The 12,604-nt window shown below is 41.6% G+C and overlaps 1 pseudogene; it reads right to left on the reverse strand.

Annotated features, from left to right (window-relative positions):
• Positions 1-627: 627 nt before the first annotated feature.
• LOC125539178 lies at positions 628-9,622 on the reverse strand (annotated as a pseudogene).
• Positions 9,623-12,604: the final 2,982 nt, after the last annotated feature.

Genomic DNA, 12,604 nt, shown 5'->3' on the forward strand with positions numbered 1-12,604 from the left:
ATAAGTTTGTATTGGCCTGCTATGTTTCTATTGTGCAGCTCTGAGAGATCTAAGGCGTTCATGAGACGTGTCTCGCGGGCGTTATATCAAAGACTGACATACTACACCATGAAGTGGTATGCAGGGTCTCCACACTCTGGCTCAGAGCATCGATTTAGACTTCTGTATGATTCTGCCTGCTCGAGCTATATGACCTTGATCTCGGGTCAGAATCGTACGCATTTGCTAGTGGTCGATCAACGATACAGAGTGAAGCCACTTTTCTATTTGACTGCATTTTCATCACCCAACTCCTTTAGACTTGTGTGGGAATATTGGATACCCATTTCAGTTGATTTTTGATTCCATCTGGGATCACTGTCCAATATTATGGGCTTTTCGAGAGTATATGGCACCCATGGACCAGCCTATATGACCGTGTGTCCACGCGTGAATCTCGGCTTCACGTATAATTTCTATAATAACTAGTCTTCTATACATTAGATGTCGGGTCTCGACAAAGAATCTCCGGTCTTGAAAACAATACAGTAGCGGCGTGGTGCAAAGCCGTTGACTCTAATCTACATTACTCAGAAAATATTAACATCGGCGTCTTCACATGCTGACTGGAACAGTGATTCCATGTGCTGATTGGAACCCTGATTCCATTTATTCGAGATCATCAATACATTTTCTCGAATGCACACGAGTGTGCGTATCATGAGATCATTGGTACATGATTCAAAAGTATCAAAGAAAGATCATGCATGCTATGTGAACCCACAAAGCCGGTACGCCACATGTACGGGCCATTTCTCCAACGATAAGACACGACCCTAAATTTACTGGTCGTGTGCATTGTTATTATGCAGAGGCTGAGGCCATACCCTTTTCGAAAGAAAAAAAATCACCCTAAATACATGTTTCTAGGATAAGACGCTTTAGAGAAGTGTTGGAACAATATGTAGCCGATTATCCTTGGATCCAACAGTTTCTTTTTACGGGTAACTAGATGTGACAATAATGATTGCAAGTATCATGAATCTTCTCTCAGGGTGTGGGCTTGGTCGACTGGCCTAGACCCCGTGAGGAAGTCACGGTACCAATTCCCTGACATCTTTGGAGTCCTCTCCCGCGTTTCAAAATCTACATGATACAACCCAAACCTCACGGTGAAACCAAAACGCCACTCGAAGTTGTCCATGAGACTCCACACGAAGTAGCCACTCACGTTTGCTCCTCTCCTGTAACAATGCCAAATGTGTCAGAAAAAGAATTTACACATTTCAGAATGCAGAGTTGTGGACGTGTCCATGTAAAATAAAAAGTAACATGCCCGTCAAGGGTACTTGTTTTTGTAGGGGTGTCAAGGATCAGTGGCGGAGCTACGTTGGTTCCTGCAGGTGCCGTGGCCCCCCCTCAGCCTTGGTAAAACTACATGGGGAATTTTTTAGGGAAGATTAGATTTTAGATTAAGAAAAACATTGTCTTCTACCCCCTGCAAACACGCTTATTTCCTGTTTGCCCCCCCCCCCCCCCCCCCCAACGCATCTTGCCTAGCTCCGCCAGTGTCAAGGATACTTGTTGAAACGGGCTTTCTTCATTATGAGGATATTGGTAGATATCATATTATTTCAATAAACCATAAACCTTCCTAAGAACTCTATTTATGGTGACATTGGTAAATGATGTAGAACCCAATGTGTTTGCGCATGATGCAGATAGCAGATGGCTGCACGTCACCTGACTGCTGAAGAGATGCTTGTGAGATAGCCCTGGAGGTAGTTTACTCTTCCAACGTCATTGATCAAGTCCTCCATACTATTGTCACTAAACTGCGAGTAGCCTGAAATAAAGCATAAAAAACACATGATCGTTAAGAACATACTGACTTCTCAACCTTCCTGTGAGTTTACTGACTGCATTGTTAATTCTGGATGCCCTAGCTACTCACCATTTTCGGTAACATAGACAGGCGTGTTCTTGTATCTCTGATTGACATACTTGACGATTAGCTCCATACCTTCCGGAACATCATAGTAACCATGAATTGCAGTCTGCCAGGTTGATCACCATATATACAAACATGTCACAGAGAGATGAAGAGTGTATAAGATATTAATAGGTGGAAGCAGTTCTTACTGGTTTTCCAATTGTCACGCCGTCTCTTTCACCTACAGCTTGCACCAGCGCATTTCCCTCATAAGTCTCAAGGTCGCATGGAGAAGAGATGCAATCCTTGGCGTAAATCGATGTGTAATGATTTAGCCCGATAAAATCTGCGTTGTTCTTCCGTAGCAGCCTCTTCTCTTCTGAGGTAAACTTTGGTAAGTTTGATGATAACATCTCACACATTTCTCTGGGATAGTCACCAAAGAATATCGGATCCAGAAACCTAAAAAGTAAAAAGAAATGTTACAAAAATCATAGCACTAATTGTTCGAATTTATGGGCCCTTTGGCCTCTGGCTCAAAGTGGATTGAGCCCAAACATAATTCAGAAATTCGTAGATGTCAAAGGAGTGTGGAAGGTATGTGGATTTTTGTCTCATACGACCTAGGGAGAAAGATTGAACCAACATATAAGGGCATCTCACATGGTCCTTTTGGATAAGAGGTCAAGAAAGAACTATGCTAAGTGTATGGATTTGTAGTTTTTTTTTGTCAGTTCGGTCTTTACCTTATCCACCCACAATGGTCTAACACACGTACTGAGATTAATTATGCATGTAATCGTGTGGTTAGTGGGTCGTGGGTAGTGAAGATGTGTCAGTGGTGGTTTCTGGCATCTATATTGACGTTCGTTTTGCCTAGGAGTTATCGGTACGACCCTATAAGAGCGAGACGCCTCTCTCTCTCTCTCTCTCTCTCTCTAGTCATCACTCCAAACACCATCCTTCAGTTCTCTGATGCGCTCACCACCATCGATCCTCTTATAGTCGTGTGGTGGGGCAACCGTACACCAGTAGTCTCCGGACGAACCACGGAGACTAGCAATCTACACAGGTAGCCAGGTGCTAATATTTCTTAGCAGTGCTAGGAGGACTGTTTTACCCTTCTTCCTTGACTTCATCTACGTCCACTACTTTATCTTCATCCACGACTTACTCGACTCCCCATTGTCATTTTCGTGAGAAACCCCGCTGTAAGGAAATTCACCACGCGAATATTTTGTTAGTCGATCAGATTGCGATGTTCTCATCTATGCAACCAGGGTTTACTTCATTGTAGATGTCATGCTAGTTTTCATCCATCTGTATGCCGAATTATTTCTGGTAGGTCCATCTATGTCATTTATATTTATGAGTAGATTATAAAAATTATACTAACGATAGCCATCACATTGTTTCCAACACCAACATGGGTAAAGTTGGTATGAACACTTCCATATTTCTTGGAGCATAACAGTGTTACTGAAAGAAAAAAAGGGACTTACCAATCCACCTCGAAGGACAACGCCCGTCTTGCTGCCAAGATATCCTCGGTGGAGTTGGTCAGCGGCTCATACCATTTCATCGCGATCACAATCCCGATCGATCCGCCTTGCGTTGCCTAGCATGTACACACGCATCAAAAACGGCTAAGGCAAAGGCGCCTCTGCTTTTGAGATCCACTGAAATGGCTACCCAGTACGACAGAGCAACATTTCTGTTGGTTTCACCTAGTAATTCTTCTTGTAGTTCTCGACGGCGGCAGCATGCGACAGCAGCATGTTGTGAGCCGCGACGTAGGGCTCCCGGCGAGAGTTCCCACTGTTGCAGGTCCCGAACGGCGGTGAGCAGTGCGCGGGAGGGTAGTTGCCCAGCATGTAGGCGAACTTGGCGAACAGGTTGGGCTCGTTGAAGGTGGTCCAGAACCTGACCCGGTCGCCGAACGCCTTGAAGCACACGTCCGCGTAGTAGCCGAACTCCTCCCTGGCAGGAACGTTAGTTAGTTTGAGGCAACCAGAAGCATGGCATGTGCACCTGACCTACCTGATTCCAGCGCCCAGCCAACTGCCGTACCGGGTCTCCAGTTCTTGCGGCATGTCAAAGTGATGCAGTGTCACGAACGGCTCTATCCCTGCTTGACATTTTCGGCAGTTAGTGGCACGCGTACGTACGTTATAGGTTTGCTCCTCGTTGAAGATTACTACTCCATGTGGCAATTTTGTACCAAGGGAAACCAGCGCCGCACTTGTGCAAAGTATACACCATTCGTTTCATAATGTTATGCATATAGATTTTTTTTGAAAAATCAAACCTCACAAACTTTGATACAGTTTTTGGAGAAAAATATTTACAGCTAGAATGCCAAGCATGTATCATTAGATTTATTATAAGGAGTAGTTTCATATTTTATATGTTTAGTATTCTAGATATAAATAGTTCTTTCTATAAATTTGATAAAAAACTTGTAAAGTTTGACTTTTCAAAAAATGTATATGCAGTGCATTAATGAAACCGAGGCAGTAGTCGAAACTGGTACCATTTCAGAGATGTAGCGTGTGAGACACGGAGAGACTATACCTTTCTGAAGGAGTGCCGTGATCAGGCGGTCATAGAAGGCTATTCCGGCTGAATTAACGCCTCCAAGCTGACCTCCTACGACGATATAATTCAACGACAATTAATTAGCTAAGCAACTAACCGTGACCACTAAACCGCAAAAACCTTATTAGTGCTAATCGTGTATTCTTCTTGGCGTTCATACTTGGTAGGATTCTCGCCCATGAGATTGAGAACCTGTAGGAGTCGACCCCCAAACTATGTATAATCTCCACGTCCTCCTGCTCAAGACAGTGTCAGAATTACGTGAGCAAGCAGCAAGACGCATCATGCATCAGACGGCAGTTACTAGTGATTTGCTGCTTTGCTATCTGGAGTATATTTAAATAGGTAGAACCCACTACCAATATTTTTAGCCATGTAAATCATGCCAATAAAGTCATGCATGCAAGTCATAAATTATATTTTTTGGATTACTCTATGCATACAACGGCGGTCACATCATACATCATGTTAATTATTCACAAGTGTTTTTTTGCATTAGATTTTGAATTGACAATATATGTGTTGTGCGATTGCAATACATCTATATAGTTGACCTTCACATTTTTGTTAACAATGACACTTTTAACTTCAATTTTTTTAAACGCTTCAAATTAGAAATAAACAAATTACATATTATTTCTATTAGTTTTACATGTTTTTGTAGCAACCATTTATGCATTTATTTTAGCACGATTCTCGCAGAAACGCACGGGGCATCATCTAGTATATAGCTAAGAGTCATCCCCATTAATTTATTTATCTCAATATGAAAGCATGTCACCTCACCTTACAACTATAAATGGGATAAGACTCACATCAACATGCAAGCATGCATGAGAAGAAAAAAACCATCACAACATTCAACAACGCATGAGAAAATGTTTTTCATTTATCTATTCTACCTATATACTAAGATATAATAATTGTATTTTAAATTTTGGTTCTCATGTTATCAACCTAAAATTTCATCAACCAATTCCCGCAGCAGTACGTTGGGTATCATCTGGTTTACCATGTAACGATGGTAGTGATCATCCGCTATGTCCCCATTCCGTCCATCCTTAATTCTTCTAGCTGCAGCAAACAAACAAAAATTCAGAGGCAAACAAGTTTTTAATATTTTTTTAAAAAAAATAGAGGATCACATGTGCGTGTGAAATGCTCTTCTTTCAAAAGCCATGCATGAGAATTGCCCTGGTATTAGTTGATTGACATGACAGCCATGTGTGCATTGTATTATGTAGAGGTCGGATATTCGTGTGGCTGTATCACGTTGATATACTGATGAAAATATCCATTATCAAAAAAAAAAAGACAGCAATGACCATATGGTATACGGATAAACAGGGGGGGGGGGGGGGGGGGGGGGGGGGGGGAGGTGAGTAAGCACACTATAGCCACTCGCATGATTATCCGCAAAATGTTGCTGCAGTTGTGGCATCACTGTCTGATAAGAATACACATCTAGTGAACAATTAATATTCAAAACCCTCTTGCTAGAGATAATAAAAGATACTCCTATGCGACGCCATTTCTTTTAACACTTTAGCTATATGCAAGTTGTTTGATCTTTAAATTTGGATAAGTCAATTTTATGACAGTGAATTCTTTTGTCAAGACTCATGTTATTTTTTTCCTTGTGTTGTTTCATGTCTTCTTAGCCTAATTTTTTTACTTCCCCTGTTTGGGGTAAGTCAATTTCTTTCCTTAAGCTTGTTTTGGACTTGTCCCTGTTTGAGGTAAATTGACTTTTTCTTATGCTGAACTATACATTGCATACTTTTTAGTTCTACATGTTTTCTCCTTTTGGTTTTCTTTCAAACAAAATAATATATTTTTATTTTCTCTAAATTGGTATTTGTGGCATGTTGGATGAGTGGAAATGTATATACACAAGTATTCTACAATATGTGTGTAAATTACACTAGAGCATGAAAATTACACCATTATATGCTTATTCCTTGCATATTTAAAAAGTGTAATTTCATTGCAAAATTGTGTGCAACTTTTTTCACATTTTTTCTGAAAGGTTAACACCAATGTCACTAGTTCACCTTTTTCCTACAAAACTTCATTATTTTGATTGTTTGTTCTTATGTTATTTTCTTTCTTTTTTAAGAATAATACGAATGACACTAATTCATCCTTTCTTACAAAACTACATTTTTTTGCAAAATTATAGTATTATTTGCTTATTCTTGCATATTATAAAAAAAGAACTTCTATGTAAATTATTTGTAACATTTGTCATTTTTTGTTTTAATTTTTTTTGATTTATTTTTCCCTTAAAGGGTAATACTAATGCCACTAATTCAGTTTTTATTTGAAAACTTCATTACTTATATTTTGTCGTTTTAGTTTCCATTTATTTATTTATCTTCTTTAAGGGTAATACCAATGCCACTAATTCGCTCCTTCTTATGATTTTTTTTTCAAAAATTCCACTATTATATGCTTGTATTTGCATATGATAAAAAACACAATTTTTGCCCAAATTGTGTGCAAATTTTGGCTGTTTCAATACTTGTACTTTCTTTCTTCTTAATACCAATGCCACTATTTCAATTTTTTTCTTAGAAACTTTTTATTTTTATTTTATTTTAGTTTTTACTTCAATTGATTTCTTCTTTAATGGGTTAAATAACAAGTACTCTAATTCATTCCTTCTTAGTAAACTTCTTGTTTGCAAAAATTACACTATTCATATACTTATTCTTGCATATTGTGAAAAATCGCAAATTTTTGTGCAAAATATTCTTATTAAAGGTGATACCAATCTCACTAATTCACTCTTCCTTAGAAAAGTTCAATATTTTGATTTACTTTTAGTTTTTATGTCATTTTCTTTGTTTAGAAAACTACACATCTATAATACCTAAATAGTTCATTCTCACTATCCTATTTCTCTTGATATGCAAACTGTCCACCTCATCTCAACATTAATTGAACTCTAACTTTGCATATATACACATACCTTGTATCGTAAGTTCCATTAGATCGATCAATCAAAGCTTACACGTACAAGATATATCTATGAACTCCAACACTTGTGTGTAGGTTCCACAATCTACTCAACAAAATATAACACTATGCTTGCTAGCTTGTCTTGTGAACCGAGGAAGTCCGAAGCATGCACCATTCAGGCTAGTCGTCACCTGCTATTATTTAAGCCCTCTTGTAAAAGAAAGTGTTTGGCCAAAATTCTAAATTTACTATTACTTAGAAAACTTTAATTTTTTCTTTATATTTTATTTTTTTTCATTTATATTCATTTTTATCTTTTATCTGATCAGGTATCTCGTCAGTTTATATTATATTCCAGACCAAGCCTAAGTATCTGATAGGATTTTGTTCTATGGTTGCAAAGGACTGAGTGCTCCTCTTCTTTCAATGTTATAAACTCGAGGAAACTGAAACCGAGGAAAAGGCAATGTTTATGTGTTTGCTGCGACACCTGCAATCCGTGACCGTGAAAACGGTCCCGGCATCCAAATCTTTCAAGTCCGACCTAGGGATCTCACTGCTCAAAACTGAATCTTTCAAGGTTAAATTTTTCTGGACTCTAATATCAAAACATATTTAGCAGATCCCGCAAACCGGTCCGTCCGTCATAATAACGGTCGGTTTACGAATCCACCCTGTATCCCCAAGCCCAAATAGATCTGCCAAATCTGACTTTTTCGGAATTTGTTTCATGGAACCCTGCATCCGCGAGCCCAATTCCTCTATAAGTGCGGGATTCCGCCATCCTTTTGCAGTATCCTCTATCCTTGACGGCAGGAAAATTTCGCACCAACCACTTCCCTCGCAGCCGGCGCCATGGCCTCGCGAGCTCAATTCCTGCCAGATCTCACCCCCACCGCCGCACACGAACAGCCACACGCTGGCGGCGCCGCCCGCCGCTTGCCGCCGTACGCGCTCGTCGCTGGCCACCCGTGCAGCAGCAACGCACTAGCTAGCTTGCTAGCGAGGCACCAGCAGAAGCTCGGCCATGGGCACAAGGAGCTCGACTGCGTCCAACGCGGGTGCGCGCCAACAACAGTAGTGGGAGGAGCCTCCGGCGATGGCGCCGCAGCAAGAGCTCGGCCGGCGCGAGCACGACTTGTGAATTGAAAAACCCAATTGTAATTTAGATTTTGTTGTTAGGGCCTTTTATATAATTTTGTCGGGAGCACAATTTTTTTACAGGATTTGTTCTAACGAAACAAAAGTCGTACCGTAAAAACGTGAAAAAACGTTTTGAGGTATCCTGTAAACCGAATTTTGCGGAACGAGGTATACGGATCCGCTATAGGTAGGTAGATAGATGTAACAGGAAATCGCTTATGTCTGTATCTGGCTGATAATTTGCCAGCAGTAAAGTAATCCAGCCGCATGATTACCATACGTGATAAATTAATTAGTAGAGGCATTCAGTCCAGCTTTGGCGGGTCTGATTCATCGAAATGCTTGTTACTCCCTTTGTCTCATAATATAAGAGCTTTTTTGACACTGTGTGTAGTGTCAAAAACGTTTTTATATTATGGAACGGACAATATTAAAAACACCTATATTATGGGACGAAGGAAGTACTATATACATACGGCCTTGTGAGCCATAGCTATCTCTGTTTCGCCGAGCAGGAAAACGTCGGCCACATGGATCGGAGAAAGATAATAAAGAAGATAAAGGAATGGTCGCTTACGTGTGTGGGTGAACACATCCCAGTTGCTGAGGCCCTTGCCGTCCTCCAGGTACGCGCCCTCGATCTGGAAGCAGAGATCACAGTGCATGCGTTGGAGTTGGGACCGATCGAGCAGCAAGCAAAGAAAGACGACGCCGAAGCCGGCCAAGCTCCATTAACCTGGTAAGCAGACGTCGCGACGCCGAAGAGGAACACCGGCGGGAAATCGGCGCGGTCGAGCCCTCGGGCGGACGGAGTGAGGATCGCCAGCGCCGCCAGCATGATCATGCCAGTCGCCGCGGCCATTTCCTCAAGGTAGCTTAGCTTTAGCTAGAAAGGCGAGGCCTCTTCGTCTTGAAGGGCTCTGGAGTCTGGTCTATGCGCCTCTAATCAAACTTATTTAAAGGCAAACAGCAGAAGTACATGAGGTCCCCGCGTCGGTTTTGCCAAGCCACTAGTCACCACCTATATCGCCAGGTCAAGCTTGGCTTGAGTAATGATCCACATGGTACACGTGAAAACGACGTATCAAGGGCAATAATAGAAGAACAATAATGATATTTAGCACGTTCGCCAGGAGCAAAATCTTGGCGAACGCCCCAAGAACCACTGGATCTCAATCGGACGGTTGGCAGTTTTGGATGTTTTTTACACATAAATTATACTCCTTCCCGCATTGTATTACTCTTCTCCACTACCTATTGGTCCAAGCAACACATTCCTTCATTGGGCGACTATCCGTTCTTATCTGTCAGATATACTGTGGAGTATAAAATGGGACACCACATATCGAACACAATAAGGTACGCGACTATGGCGCACTCCCGCGATGTCCATGTCATCGCAGGTACAACAAAGAAAAACACAGTAGTGGGTCGCAAAGGGCTACGCAAGCGTACGCGTATTGGACAGAAAAGGTAAAGAAAGAGAAAAAGGAGCCGGTCTCGCACTCTTCCCCGGACGACCTCATCTGGTTTCACAGGTCAACGCAGCCGCCGCCTCCTCTCCTCCTCTCTCTCACCATCGCTAGTTCCAAGGAGCCACCGAGAGGGGATCAGAGAGGCCGCGGCCGGGTGGTGGGAGGAGATCAGAGAGGCCACGACCGCAGTAGAAGCAGAATCCTTGACCAGATCCAACGCTTTGTGCTGCCGCGTCATTTTCTCTTGTCTATGGCCGGTAAGGTGAGACGCTGTCCCCCGGGATCGCCCACGACAAACGCGTCAACAGCAAGGAGGCGGCAACATCAACACGCAGTGCCCGGTCGGGTCTTCTCCCGCACACCTCCTTGCCAAGCCCTTCTGCTATGCGCGGGCCCTCATGGACTCGCTCTTCCTCCCCCCACGACCTCATCCAGGACGCGTGCAATGCTGCCGCGGTCCGCCCGCGCTGACGACAGCCCTTACATAGGCGGATGCGGTACAAGATCAACAAAGACTTCTCCAACGAGTCGCACCAGGCCATCTTTTAAGACATGGGCTCAGGTAGCACCTACGCCACGTTCATCTACTAGTAGTCCTAAAATGCCAAGGATTCAGGAAGACTGTATCTTTCAACCAGATGCAGGTAAAAATTCTCCCCCATGTCCTTTAGCCGTTCAATTCTGATTCTCTCAACTATATGCCTGCTTGTAAGAATTCTGAAGAAAAGCATGTTACTTCTACTTGTTTTGCATAACATACAGTGCTACTGATGTTGGTTTTGTTGTAAAGATTAGTTATGCAAAGCTCTGGATTATCTTTGCAACTCCAGTTGAGTCATTTGTTATGATTTTATTTCCCATAAGTAGTATTGAATATTTTGGCCTTCACTCTTTAAGTGTTACTATTTGCAGGATGATGGTAAAAGGAATGAAAGGTATCGGTTGTAATACCATCGAAGTGTGGTTTCTACACTAGGACCTTACTCGAAAGACTGACTCATGACCATATCTATGAGGTGAGTGGCAAACTCATGATAGTTGCATTTGGCAACAAGTATAGTATGACCATTATGCTCTTACATGGCAATATCATCATCACTTAGGTGCATAAATCACAGTTCTTTTAGGTTGGTTTGACAAGTTGGAGCTACCTGAGAATTTTCTGTTTGGTGTTTACATATGAAGGGATTTAATTGGGTAACCATTGTTCTTTGTTTAGTTATCCCTAGGATAAAGCTGATATATGTTCTGTTAGAGATCAAAGATTGGCATTACTAGAAAATATGAGATGGTCACTCATATAACAAATATATAATCACTCATACACAACACACCGTTTCCCTTGCCATTGATGGGCACTCAAATCAGTGTACCTTGTAGTTGTATTTCTATCTTCGCACCATGAGTGTTGTACAAAGGCCATATAAATACTGATGCACCTCAGCCTGAGAAGGTTTGTATCTGTGCACCGCTGTAATGCTGAAATCTCATGGTGTACATGCTGAAAAATTAATGGTTCACACTTTTGGCTTCTTATTGTTGTATCCTCTTTGGAAATAGCTCAAAATTGGTAACCATGATAGATGCTTAATGTAAGCTACGACTTTAATGGGCAGTGCAACAAAAGTACCATAATTTATATACCTTCTGAATAGAAAAAATATTCACCCCATGGTTTATTGGTTATATCTTTAAGATCATAAGTACTTATTCTTTTTTAGGAAGAAACTTCATTCGTTGCTGCGGAACCATACATAATCGATCGTTTACTTGGTGGGAAGAAATTGACAAGGGTAGCAGATTACACCTAATATAAAGTGGTGGTCCAACTCAACTAGCAGTCTCGCCATATGAAGGTATGTATCTATTTGGTCAAACTCTTCTGAAATGTGAATTAGGCTTTTGAGGCATAAAACTGGATTGCCACTGGATGTGTATATTGTTTATACTTCGTAATTGGATTGTCATTGGATGTGTATACTGTCTTTGTTCCCTCTACCTATTGATCTTTCATGTGGCTTGCAGATTTCAAGTTGTCACTATATTTAAATTGGTGGGTCTAGACGTAAAGTTGCGAGGTGGTGCTATGTTTGAACAAACCGTCTCTGGTAAATACATAATGGTGAGCTAGCTCAGTTGTACGCTTACTTTGACAGTTGACTTCACGTTCGGAGCTCGACCCCCCATGCAAGCACATTATTTTTGCATCCCATGCCGGACTACTGTTGTTTGGGCCGCCACTTCAGCTAGGCCGTCTACCACAGCTAGGTCAATCGATGGGCTGAGGCCCAGGTGAGACACGTGACAACTTTTGGATGTAGCCCAAGCCTGTGAAGGAAAGATCATTTAAAGGAAGGAATTTTAGAGAAACGTTTAGTGCATACATACTATGAGAATCATATTATGGCGTAAGGCCAGAAGCAATCACCCCTTTATTATTAGGTAAAGATAAAGCATGTTTATATTGTGATTTGTTGTGGCTCCATAGAGGCCTTTCTTAAGAATTCAAAGG

This window comes from Triticum urartu, chromosome 2 (genome assembly GCF_003073215.2).
Source record: "Triticum urartu cultivar G1812 chromosome 2, Tu2.1, whole genome shotgun sequence".
Lineage (NCBI taxonomy): Eukaryota > Viridiplantae > Streptophyta > Magnoliopsida > Poales > Poaceae > Triticum > Triticum urartu.